The 12,085-nt window shown below is 39.4% G+C and overlaps 1 protein-coding gene across 4 annotated transcripts in view; it reads right to left on the reverse strand.

Annotated features, from left to right (window-relative positions):
• Nucleotides 1–3,821, reverse strand: part of MYO1B (myosin IB) — a 204,809-nt gene extending 200,988 nt beyond the window's left edge. For 3 of the 4 annotated variants that reach the window (XM_074302829.1, XM_074302826.1, XM_074302825.1), the window contains exon 1: nt 3,684–3,821. The gene's annotated coding sequence lies outside the window, so the exon portion shown is untranslated. The remainder of the gene's footprint in view (nt 1–3,683) is intronic. The other variant, XM_074302827.1, reaches the window with a different exon arrangement.
• Nucleotides 3,822–12,085: the final 8,264 nt, after the last annotated feature.

Below are 12,085 nucleotides of genomic sequence, written 5' to 3' on the forward strand. Positions count from 1 at the left end.
TTTTTTTTTAAATTAGATGCTTTTTTCTGTTGTTTTTATATACCTCTCCTTTCTTATACATGCTTATCGAAAGGGAATAGTGTGTTTTTCCATATTGGCAACCTAACAGACTCTTTTTAATAAAAGTTTATTTTTCTTTTACCTTAGCCATATTATTCAATTAATAAAGATTTATTACCTATTATATACTGTGCACTCTGCTAGACACTGGGGAAACAAAACAAATCAGACAATTCTACTCACAAAAAAACTGACATTCTAGTAGATGGGAAGTGTTGGATATGTATCTTTCCTACATACAAATATATACCACATACATATATGCATTTATGCTCATATATGCACAAATTAATACCATGTAGTTAAATATAAGGTAGTTCAAAAAGGTGAACATGAACAACTGGAGGGATCACACAAGGCTTCATAGAAAAGTAAGTACTGAGTACATATAGTAGTAGTTATAGCAGTGGTAGTAAGTTGTCAACTTTTTTTGTTTTTTTCGAGGGTTTGTGAAGCAATAGGAATTAAGTGATTTGCCCGGGGTTCACACAGGCAATATCTGAGGACTAATTTAAATTCAGGTCAACCTGACTCCAGAGCTGGTCTTTGTTATCAATGTAGATAACTCACTTACAGCCTTAAATATTTGGGAGGGGGGTAGCTAGATGGTACAGTGGATAGAGCACCAACCCTGAAGCCAGGAGGACCTGAGTTCAAATCCTACCTCAGATACAACACTTCCTAGCTGTGTGATCCTGGGCAAGGCACAACCCCAATTGCCTCAGGGAAAAAATGGATTGCTTGGGTCTCCTTTGCATTATAGAACCATGATTTAAACATAAATAATCTCAGATCTAGATTTCCAAATTTCACTAATGTCTTCCTAAAGACCAGAAAGACTGTGAGAAGTTAAAAATTCACAACTCTTGATATAAGTAGTAGAAAAGAGTAGAAATCAGAGAACTAATGCTAAATAAGTCTTCATTTTGATAGGCAACAAATCAATAATCAATATTAGTGTCAATTTATAAATTATTAATATCAATTCCAAGTACTGTGCTAAGCCCTAGGGACACAAAAAAGGAAGCAAAATAGAGCCACTTCCCTCAAGGAGGTTACAATCTAATGGGTAAGACAACAAGGAATCAAATATACATAGAGCAAGCTATGTACAAGATTAATAGGAAATAATTAACAGAAGTCTTTTCTAAGATCCCCTTCTCCAGCCCAATTTTCCCATCCCATTTCCCTTCAGAGGTCCCACTTCACAGCTGGGGAAAGCTTGTCTTTGATACTAGCAAAATGATGATTCATTGAGAAGAGGTAAAGCTTGTTGCAGGCCTTAATACTATACACAATCACACAATGGGATAGCCGGATGCTGGAAAATCAACTTCTCCCTCAGCAAACTATCCTCCATCCCCCCATGTGTTTCCTTTGTAGCAACATTTTCTATTGTGGTGTATATTTCATTAAAGAATATTTCAATTGTTATTTGGAAAGTCAGATAATCAAATGTGGTTTTCCCGTTAATGATGTGAATTATTCTGTATAAGTTAAAAATGATGAAACTTTTTGAAAAAGTTACTCTTTGTTAACTGTAGAAGGCAGAATGTTTTGCCCAGCTTTGTGCTATAATAACAAACAGCTTGCCTGGTTGGAAAAATTCCCACTTCAATTTAAAACTCACAATAGCTTCTGAGGACATGTCCCATTGCTTAGCAGGCAGGCCCTGAAAAGCTGACCACATCCCCACGTAAAAAGGCACACACTCAGCAGTATGTACAATGCTTTTCCATTACCAGTTAGTGGGTAGAAAACATTTTTCCAGAGCAAGCTCCCAATTCCCCTACTAAAGTCAACTTTTAAACTTGGTTCATCTTAAAGAGATGGACTGAGATGAAAAACAGGGTACCACTCTCTCTCAAAGAACACATAATGCCCCCTTCCAGGTAAGGGCCAAACATCAATCTTATTTTCTGTAAATAGTCTGCCCAGGAATACTGTAATCAGAGTATTACTATGTCTCTATCTATCACTACAACAGTTCCTACATATTCAGTAAAATTTTGGGCCTCTTCCAGCAGTGTCCCATGGGCCCAGACCATGAAAATGCCTGGAAATTTGAGGCTCCTACCAGACACAGTCTGCTTGAAATACTCCATTCAAAAATTCTGATCATTCAATCACTTCCTTTCCCCCAAAACATCGTGGTTTCTTTATCAGTTCCCCTTGTGTCAATGCTTTCAATCTGAATAAGGCTAATTTAGCTAATAATTGACATGGTATTGACATTTCTCCAAACTGTCATTATTCTTACAGTAGAAAACACAAGTGAGGAATTCAAGAAAAAAAATATTCTCTAATGAAAACTAAACTTCTTCAACTATTTTTGAATGATTTTTATACGTAAAATTTACTATTATTTTTTGGGAAAGTCCTTGAATTGGGTAATCTGATTCAAACATTTAGCAATGTCTGTCCCTTTCTTTGGTGGTTTTCCCCTAGACATTCCTGAGAGATTTTTTTTTATATTATCCTCTATCATGATGTATCACATTAACCATATGTGAATCTGAGTGCATTACATTTGCTTTCCGTAATGTATTTTGGAGAATGTACCTCGATCTCTTCCAGTTCCAAGGATACAAAAGAAACCTGCGGACTCACACCAAAGGCTTCCCCTCCTTCCAAGATACCCGGCAAGCTTAGATTTTAACAAACTCCTGAAGAAACTCTGTGGTACCACAAGCACACAACTTGTTGCAGCAATAAACATATGGTTAAACCTCCTCAACAAAGCTTTTTTTTTTTTTTTTTTTTTTAAAGCCAGCTCTAAAGACCACAGCCCCTCAAACAAAATGTTCGCCGGATGGAGCAAACACCCCCCACACATCCTTCCCATCCTCTCATCCTCTCTCCCCAATCCCTCAGTACTCCCGTAAGGCATACATCCACCATCAATCTCCAGCCCTCCCCCACAAGTGGCTCAAATGTAAATGTTCTCCACTTCCTAATCTGGTTTCAATCGGTCTCCCTCCCCCACCGCCGCCCCCACCCCCATCCCCATAATGAATCAATCCCATCCCAGCAAGGAAACAGGACCCAGGGCAGCCCCCGCCACAGCGCCTGAACAAAGGAGGAAGGAGCAGCTGCATGCGAAGGAAACCCCATCTTGCTCTCCTACCCTCCCACCCGCCGCCACTTCACCTGGACCCCCAATGCCCTCGCCCCGAGCACGCCCCACGCCCCCACCCCCAGCCCCCGGCTTCATGCTTCGATTGAATCCCCGCACGGAATGAAGCAAGTTTACGAGCACAAAACGGGGACACCTGAAAGCAGCCAGGGTTTGTTCGGGGGATCCGCGGCGGGAGGGTCCCCAAGGAGAGAGGAATTGGACTTCTATTTCCCGGCGGACAAGGAGAGCCGAACAAACTAAGCCTAACTTAATTCTCCCGTCTCCGTTCTTTCCGCGGCACCCTCCCACCTCCCCCAAAAAGAGCAATCCCAGACACGGAGAATCCGCCTCCTCCCCGTCTCGGGCTCCCGTTCTTGCCCTCAGGGGGACGCCCCGCGGCGGCAGCCGGGTCTCCTCGCGCTCCCAGTCGCTGGGTCTCCGTCCCCGGCTCCGGGCGCAGCGCGGAGCGCAGAGGAAGGACGGGGAGAAAGGGCGAGCCGCCTACCTCTCCGCGGCACACACCTCCGCTCTCCGCGGGCACGCACTGCTACTGCTGCCGCCGCCGCCCCAGCGGTTCCGAAGCCCAGGTCCCGGCAAGGCGAGCGCGAGGCGAGGAGCGAGCGCTCGGTCCGTCCGTCCGTCCGCCCCGTGCGCAGGGAACGCAGGCAGGCTCCGCCGGGCTCTCAGGAGGCAGTCATTCAGCGCCAGGCGGCCACTCCCCTCGCCCGCCGCAGAAAGGGGAGTCGGCGGGGGCGGGGGCGGGGGCGGCGACCTGGCTACCCGAGAGTCGCCCCTCCGCTGGGAGGAGAGCGCGGAGAGAGCCGCTGGGGAAGAGGCGGAGGCGGAGGAGGCGGCGAGCCTCCTCGCTCCCAACCCGCCCAGGCGCGGGCCAGCTTCACAGCGCCCCCAGGTGAACGCCGAGCGCCGAGCCCTCCTCCGCGTGCCCGGCTTCTGCAACTGGCAGCATCCCTTCTTACAATCAGAACTTATTAAGCGCCTACTGTGTGCCCAGTGTTCCCGACGCCGAGGATTCAAAAAGAGGAAAAAAGATAGTTCCCACCCTCGAGAACCTCGCATCCAAATTCCGCGCCCACACCCGTCCTCCCCATTCAAACCAACACTCATGGGTGAAGCATTTATTTAGCGCTTTCTGTATGCAGAGCAAAACGGGATCGACAGAGCGCCCATCCTACGCCTTACCCTAGAGTAAAAGCTCTATCACTTTCCAGGACAATTCTTTTAAAAATGAGCAAGAGAAGTGAGATCCCATAGAAAGCCTCTCCCAACCATTTAACTTTAGTGCCTTCCCTCCAATAATTACTTTCTATTTATATTTTAGACCCTACAGTGTATTTATCCTATGTATACCCTATAGCTTGCTTTGCATATGTTTGTTTGCGTGTTGTTCCCCTGACCCCATTAGATTGTAAGCCCCTTGAAGGCCCGGACAGTCTTTTGCTTCTTTTTCTATCTCAGCACTGAGCACAGTGCCTCGCATAGAGTAGGTAATTAATGAATGAGTACCTATATGCAGACACTCAAAGAAATTTATTTTACACATTATATGATTTCATTTGAACCTATTTAACAATTTGGAAGACTAAATTAGTTATTAACGTCATATATGAAATACACGTTCAGATTTAGTAAAAAGTAGTAGTTTTCTGAATGCATCCACCGGGGATGTAATCATTGAAGGACAAACATGAAGTATGGTAATTCCACGTCACTGATATGAACAAGTAAATAAAATAAGTGACACTTTAAATGGATGCAAACTATAAAGATATATACACCAATTATATATGTATATTTAATAAACCAATAATAGTACTTCCAATATGTCACTGAAAACTTCATAATCTCGAAATGATAAAATGGGTTCATGTAGAAGTGGAACAACAAAATCAGTTTCCATATTATTCCAATCAAATTCAACACATACTTAAGTGCCTAGTTTTTGTACTGTGTTGTGCTAGCTGCTGCACATATGAAGACAATCATGAAAGCATTTCTTTTCTCAAAACACCTATTCTACTAAAGGAATATGTGTGCTAAGAATATGGGGCATATAGTGTTAAAGGGAATAGAGTGGAGGCTTAGAGTGAGGAACATTCTTCTCTCTAAATTCAAATCTGTTCTCAGATTTTTACTAGCTGTGTAACCCTAGATAAGTGACTTAGTCTGTTTGCCTCAGTTTCCTCATGAGAAAATGAGCTAGAAAAGGAAATGGCAAACCTCTCCAATTATCTTTGCCAAGAAAACCCACAAAAAGGGTCATGAAGAATTTCGTCAGAAATTAATCAACTGGACAACAAAAATGGTTTGCTTGTTTTCAGGGCGTGAATGTTCACACTGAAAATTTGATGAGCTAAGAAATTAATGAGCTAGCAAGGTGGGCTGGCTCCAGCATGCCCTTTGGATCCCACTCCCTGCCAAAGGCACTGGCCTCATCAGTCAGTTTGTTTAATCAATAAACATTTATTAGGTGTTGACAATGTATTCGTATTAAAAGAAAGGCAAGAAATAGTTCCTGTTTCAAATTTAATAATGAAAATTATATATGAGTATGTATGTGTGTGTATACAAACATCCATGCATATATGCACATAAGAGTTTATATTTGATATATAAGGTGTGATAAATTGGAGATAATCAACTAAAAGAAGACAATAGCATGAAAGGGGTCCAGAAAAGGCTTCCTAGAAGGTGGGATTTTAGCTGAAACTGAAAGAATCAGAGGATGAAGTAGAGATGAAAAGGGAGAGCATTCCAGTCATGGGAGAAAATCCATGAAAATGCCAAAGATGGGAAATGGGGTATCTTCTTCCCTGAACATCAAGGAGATTAGCATCACCTGAGCAAACAGAACCTAAGGGTTATGAAGGGTTCTAAATGCCAAACTAGATTTATATTTGATCCTGGTGGTCAGGGAGTCACTGAAGTTTATTGAGAGGGAGAGAAGATATGAACTGGCTTGTAGTAAGATCACTTTGACAGATAAGTGGAGGATGGATCGTGGTATAGATGGGATCTTGGGGGTTATGGTTCAGAGGCAGATTTGTACAACTGATCCCAGCACCCATTAGAATATACAGAGTAAGAGAGTGAGCATTATGGGCAATACTTTTCTCTCATTTATTAGAAGAAACAAGTTTCAAGAATAGGAAAATCAGAAAATGACTATTTAGTCCTATTGATTGGGGAACCAAAGGATATCATGCTAAATTGTACACTTTGACAGTTTTCAGTCCTAAAGGGTTTTGTTTTATTTTTATAGTATGGCAGAAAGAAACAGGTAAGTAGTATACCTTTTTACAGATTTTTTTTTATATAAAAGTAGATTCTACAAATGGCTATACTACCTGAATATAGATATCTACATTCTCTAACCATTTAACACTTTAAAAATCTTCATGTAATTGACATCATATGCTAGTTAATAAAGTAAATGTTGCTATATAGATTTAAGTGCAGATATATAAATACATATGGATAGATGTATTATACACACATATATAGGCACACATATTTATATACACACATGCATACAGGTACACACATTATATTTATTGGCTGGAACTCAGATCTTCCTGGCTTTAATCTGGGCTCAATCTCCACTGCCCCATGCTGAGAATCAGGATTTCCAGATTTTTGTTTTTGTTCTGCTATTGACTCATTCTAATAAGTCATATAACCTGTGCCCCATTTTCTTCATCAATGCAAAAGGTGAGGGTGCTGACTTAATCCATTGGGGTGAGGTGAGAATTACTTAACTAAGGTGTTAAAAAGAAAAACTTTGTAGTAATAATAGGTGTTACTCATGATACTATGTGTTTTATCCTTTAATAATATAAATTGTCGTCCCCATAAATGGGGACGGGCTTAAATGGGCTGCCCTATATTTAGAAATTGTCAAAATGAGGTGAACTAGAAATTTCAAATCTTGTATAGCAATATGTGTTGTCTCTCTGAGGAATAAGAAGCACATTCATTTCTCAAAACCCTTAAAGGAGAGTCCTAGCTCCTGAGGAATTTTGAAAGCCAACACCTACCCCAAAGGGTATCTGCTGAGTAGGTAATCACAGTTCTAATCACCATTATCTTCAATTAATATGTGTGGGAGGCATTATGACCTCCCTAGAGAGTTCAGTCTTCTCAACACATAAAAAGCTAAGATTTCTTTCTCTTTTGTGATTCCTTTCACTGACACAGACCCATGGATCATAACTTCTATATTTCACTACATTTCATGGGTGATTATGACCAAAAAAAAAATCATCTTCTGGTAACCAACCTAATAATGAATCTCCCTGAATATAAGTGGCCCATTCCTTTAACTCTATAGTTTGTACTTGGAAGAAGCTTGCCAGAGGTTTTGATTCAGTCACATAATCAAGCATTTAGAATCAGTGTGTCCAGGATATAAATCAGATCCTGCTACTTTCTATTTCTCTGAATCTTAGTTTCATCTGTAAAATGAAAAAAGTTGAGCTAGGGCACCTTTGAGACCCCTTTTTGCTCTACAGCTATGATTCTATGAATTTAGGATCACATCTAGACCATGAAGAGACATTCCACTAGGATTTTAATGAAGACTTAACCTTTTTAATGGACAATTAGACTTCCATCTAATGATAAAACTTTTTAGACTCACTTTCCTGTTCATCTGATTTTAGGTCTCTGACCTGAATTAAGACCTTGACCTCACAGTTCAACCTTTCTAAATGGCACAAATTCACATGGCAGGTTCACAGATACCAAAATGTAAACAAATAGTCTGAAGAATGGGAAAATTCTATAACCTTTTGATCTTGGAAATGGGCCAAGTTTTAGTAAAAGGCAGATTTGGGTCTGTTTGTTCAGTGGGAGAAAGATATTGAGAGAATTCTTAGGAGTGAACTTTAGGAAAGTCCTTCCCTGAGAGCAGGATGGAAAACTGCATCTAGCTGGATCATCTCTGGGATGACAGCTTAAAAGATAAGACAATATTAAAACTGCCCTTTTAGCAGAAGTCATGAAAGACAGAGCAGAACTGAACTGAACAGGAAGGAAACTAAATGCTGCTGCTTGTGAATGACTAAGACACAGAAGAAGGCATTTTAGAGCAGGAATTGAGCTTAATGAGACTCTCACCTTCCTTGGGTGGATGCAAAAAATTGGCAAGGTGTTAGCTGGCTGGCATAGAAAGAATGTCCACAGAGGAAGTTGCGATATAGTACAAAGTTAGAAGGGACCTGAAGCCATCTGTACTGCTCTTACTTAAGCAGAAATCTCTAAAATTCCCCAACATGTGGTGATACATCCTCTCCTTGAATACCTCAGACAAGAGGGAATTCACTATCCTTTTAAGGCAAGCATTTCTATTTTCCTCTCAAGCCAAAAATCTACAATTCTGCAAGTTCTATTGGTCCCAACTTTATCGCCAGGGACTAGGTAAAATAAATTTATCCCTCTTCCATCTCCTTATTGCCAAAATAAATTTGTCAATAAATGTCCAAAATTTCTCTAAGATATGCTACTTCTCTTATTTCTATTGTGACCTCCCGAGTCAGATATTTCATATTCAGATTATCCTAGCTGATCTCTTATTGTGCCATTTTCCTGCTCAAAAATATTGATAAACTGATAAAATTTGATCAAAAATTTGATTTAAAATATTGATAGGTGGGGCAGCTAGGTGGTGAAGTGGATAGAATACCTGCCCTGAAGTCAGGAGGACCTGAGTTCAAATTTGACCTCAGGCTCACTAGCTGTGTGACCCTGGGCAAGTCACTTAACCCCAGTTGCCTCAGGGAAAAAAATTATTGATAGGGTATTTATAGGGTAATAAATAGGGTATTTTCAGACCCTATATTAGCTCCCACTTGCTTCCTGCATCAAGTATAAAAATGATAGATAAAGAGATAGATAGCTTCATAGAAACATATCTAGGTAAATAGAGTAAATGAGCTTCTGCTAGAAATCAAGGTCTTCCATAATTTGGCCCCACCTTCAATTTATTCCTTGTGCTCCAAAAACTTCCCTGTAAACCAAACAAACCAGTTTACATACGTTCCATATGTATCGTGTTGTTCAGTCATTTCCAACTGTCTATGACCCCATTTGGGATTTCCTTGGCAGAGTTACTGGAAAGGTTTGCCATTTCCTTCTTCAGCTGTTATTACAGATGAGAAAACTGAGACAAACAAGGTTAAATGATTTGCTTAGGATTACACAAGTAATAAGTGCCTGAGATAGGAAGTGAACTCAGGAAGATGGATCATCCTGACTCCAGGTCCTTTGGGTATATTGTTCCTAACTTCCCTCCCTCTCCTACATCCCTAACTTTCTTCTTCTTCTTCTTCTTCTTCTTCTTCTTCTTCTTCTTCTTCTTCTTCTTCTTCTTCTTCTTCTTCTTCTTCTTCTTCTTCTTCTTCTTCTTCTTCTTCTTCTTCTTCTTCTTCTTCTTCTTCTTCTTCTTCTTCTTCTTCTTCTTCTTCTTCTTCTTCTTCTTCTTCTTCTTCTTCTTCTTCTTCTTCTTCTTCTTCTTCTTCTTCTTCTTCTTCTTCTTCTTCTTCTTCTTCTTCTTCTTCTTTCTTCTTCTTCTTCTTTCTTTTTCTCTCTTCTCCTTCTCCTTCATCTTCTTCATCTTCCTCTCAAAAATAAAAATCAAAGAACATTAGATTTCAAAGATAAAATACCTGGTTATATGTTAACAAACTATTAAGAATAAAAAACAACCAATAATTTTCTTTTAGAAAGTGTCACTAATATGAAATACATTCATAGATTGTTAGAGCTGGAAGGGACCCTAAATGGAGATTATGTAGTCCAATATGTTTCATAAATGGAAAAATGATATATAAATAAAAGTCATTATCATCATTACAGATAAAGAAACTGACCATTTTTCATAAATCTCATGACCCAAAGTAATGATATCAAGAGCTAAATGCTTTATTCTAGAACTCACTCTATCACTGATTTAGCATATTTTAATCCCCCTTTACTAAGTGGTACATTAGATAGAATGCTGAGTTCAAATCTGACCTAAGACACTAGATATGTGACCCAGATTAAAGGCACTTAAGCCTGTTGGTCTAAATTTCCCTATCTGTAAAATGAGCTGAAGAAAGAAACGGCAAAACACTACAGAATCTTTCCCAAGAAAAGCCCACAAGCAGTGAGAAAGACTGAAAAAAAAAAAAAAACATAGAACAAACAAAACCATCCTCCCTTTGCATTTCAAAAGGTTGAATAGGGTCAACTTTTCTCTGAGGTACTTCAAAAAGAGGGCTAATTGAAGTCTGAGGACTTGGATTCTACCTCTGATACTGGATGAATGGTTAATCACTTAGCTTCCTTCAATCAGTTCCATTTATGAAGAGAAAGTTAAAGAAGATTATCTCGGAGGTCCTCTACCATCCTCCACCCATGATACTCTAATGACAGAGAATATAAAAGGTTTTCTAGTATTATCAAGAATGGCTGATGATAATGAAGTCACCACTTAGAATGGGTCACTTTTCACTGATTTAGTCTTCTGAAAAAGAATTACTCATATACACCTTGACACAGAAAGATCTGGGGTTGAGAAATATAAAGTATCTATTTAAAAACCTGAGTGAAAGATAAGTAGGTGTCTTACTAGGTTGGAAATATGAAATAATATGGATTAAAACAAGTGAAACATTGCCACTCTTTTACAGAGGGAGAATTTTTATATCTACAATAATTTCATAAAATGGTAGGCACTTAAATACCACTTTAGATAGGTAATCATATTTGTTCTTTAAAGTACTGTACAGTGTAAAGGTCATTGCAGTTTGAAGGATCGGGGTTCATATCCTGCCACTAACTTTTATGACTTAGATCTTTATGAGGGGACAAGTCACACACCCCCAGACTTCAGTTTTTTTCTAAATGAAAGAGCTGAACTACATGGCTTCCAACATCCATGCTAACTGTTAATCTAAGATCCTACAAATCCTGTGAATAGGTCCTACAGGAATTATCATTTTGCAGTTCAATTAACAATCACTCAAAAAACAAGGTATAGGTTAATAAAGGCAAGATGAAAATCTGAGGAAACAAAGTCATAGCTGAATAGTCTGATTGAAGATTGAAATCTTGAAGTCATTTTGAAGGCAATGGAGGAGATGAGTGATAAAGATTTAGGGAAGAAAATATTGAGGTTTTTGTTTGTTTTTTGCTAAGCCACCAGATCTAAAAAAAGGAAAGATATCAAAGCTCAGAGGAAAGTGATTAAAAATCAAACATATAATGATTACTATAATTATGGTCTACCTCAGTGACCCTTCTAACTACAAGTCAAATCTATAGAGGTAGAGATATAAATATCTTCTAATCCCATGGATGTGAAGATGATCATGATTATTAGGTGATAGTTATAATTATCATGGCAGGTCAGAGATATCAAATGCCTTGTCCATGATCACATAGTTAGTATCAGAATAAGAGGAGGAGGGAATAAGCATTTATTAAGTACCTACTGTATGCCAGGTACCATGCACAGATTTTCTCTCATTTGGTCTTCCCAATAACCTGCACTTCCTGACTCCTAGTCTTTCTGTTATACAGTATAACTTCTAAAATAGCTTAACATGGGAAACACAGGCAAAGAAGACCTTGAATGGAACAAAGATTTCATCTTGCTTTAAGCTGAAGTAGAAGAAAGGATACTGAATAAGAGGTCAAGACCCCACCATTCTAGTTTTAGTGCTATAATTAACTGTTTGCCCAATTTTGAGAAAGTCACCTGACTTCTCTGAGATATTTTTAAACAAGTATTTATTAAGTGGCTACTATGTGCTAAGCGTTGTGCTAAGTGTGTTACAAATACTAGCTCATTTTATACATGTCACCATCCTATGAGATAGGTAGGTCCTAATATCATTCCATTTT

Source organism: Sminthopsis crassicaudata, chromosome 3 (genome assembly GCF_048593235.1).
Source record: "Sminthopsis crassicaudata isolate SCR6 chromosome 3, ASM4859323v1, whole genome shotgun sequence".
Lineage (NCBI taxonomy): Eukaryota > Metazoa > Chordata > Mammalia > Dasyuromorphia > Dasyuridae > Sminthopsis > Sminthopsis crassicaudata.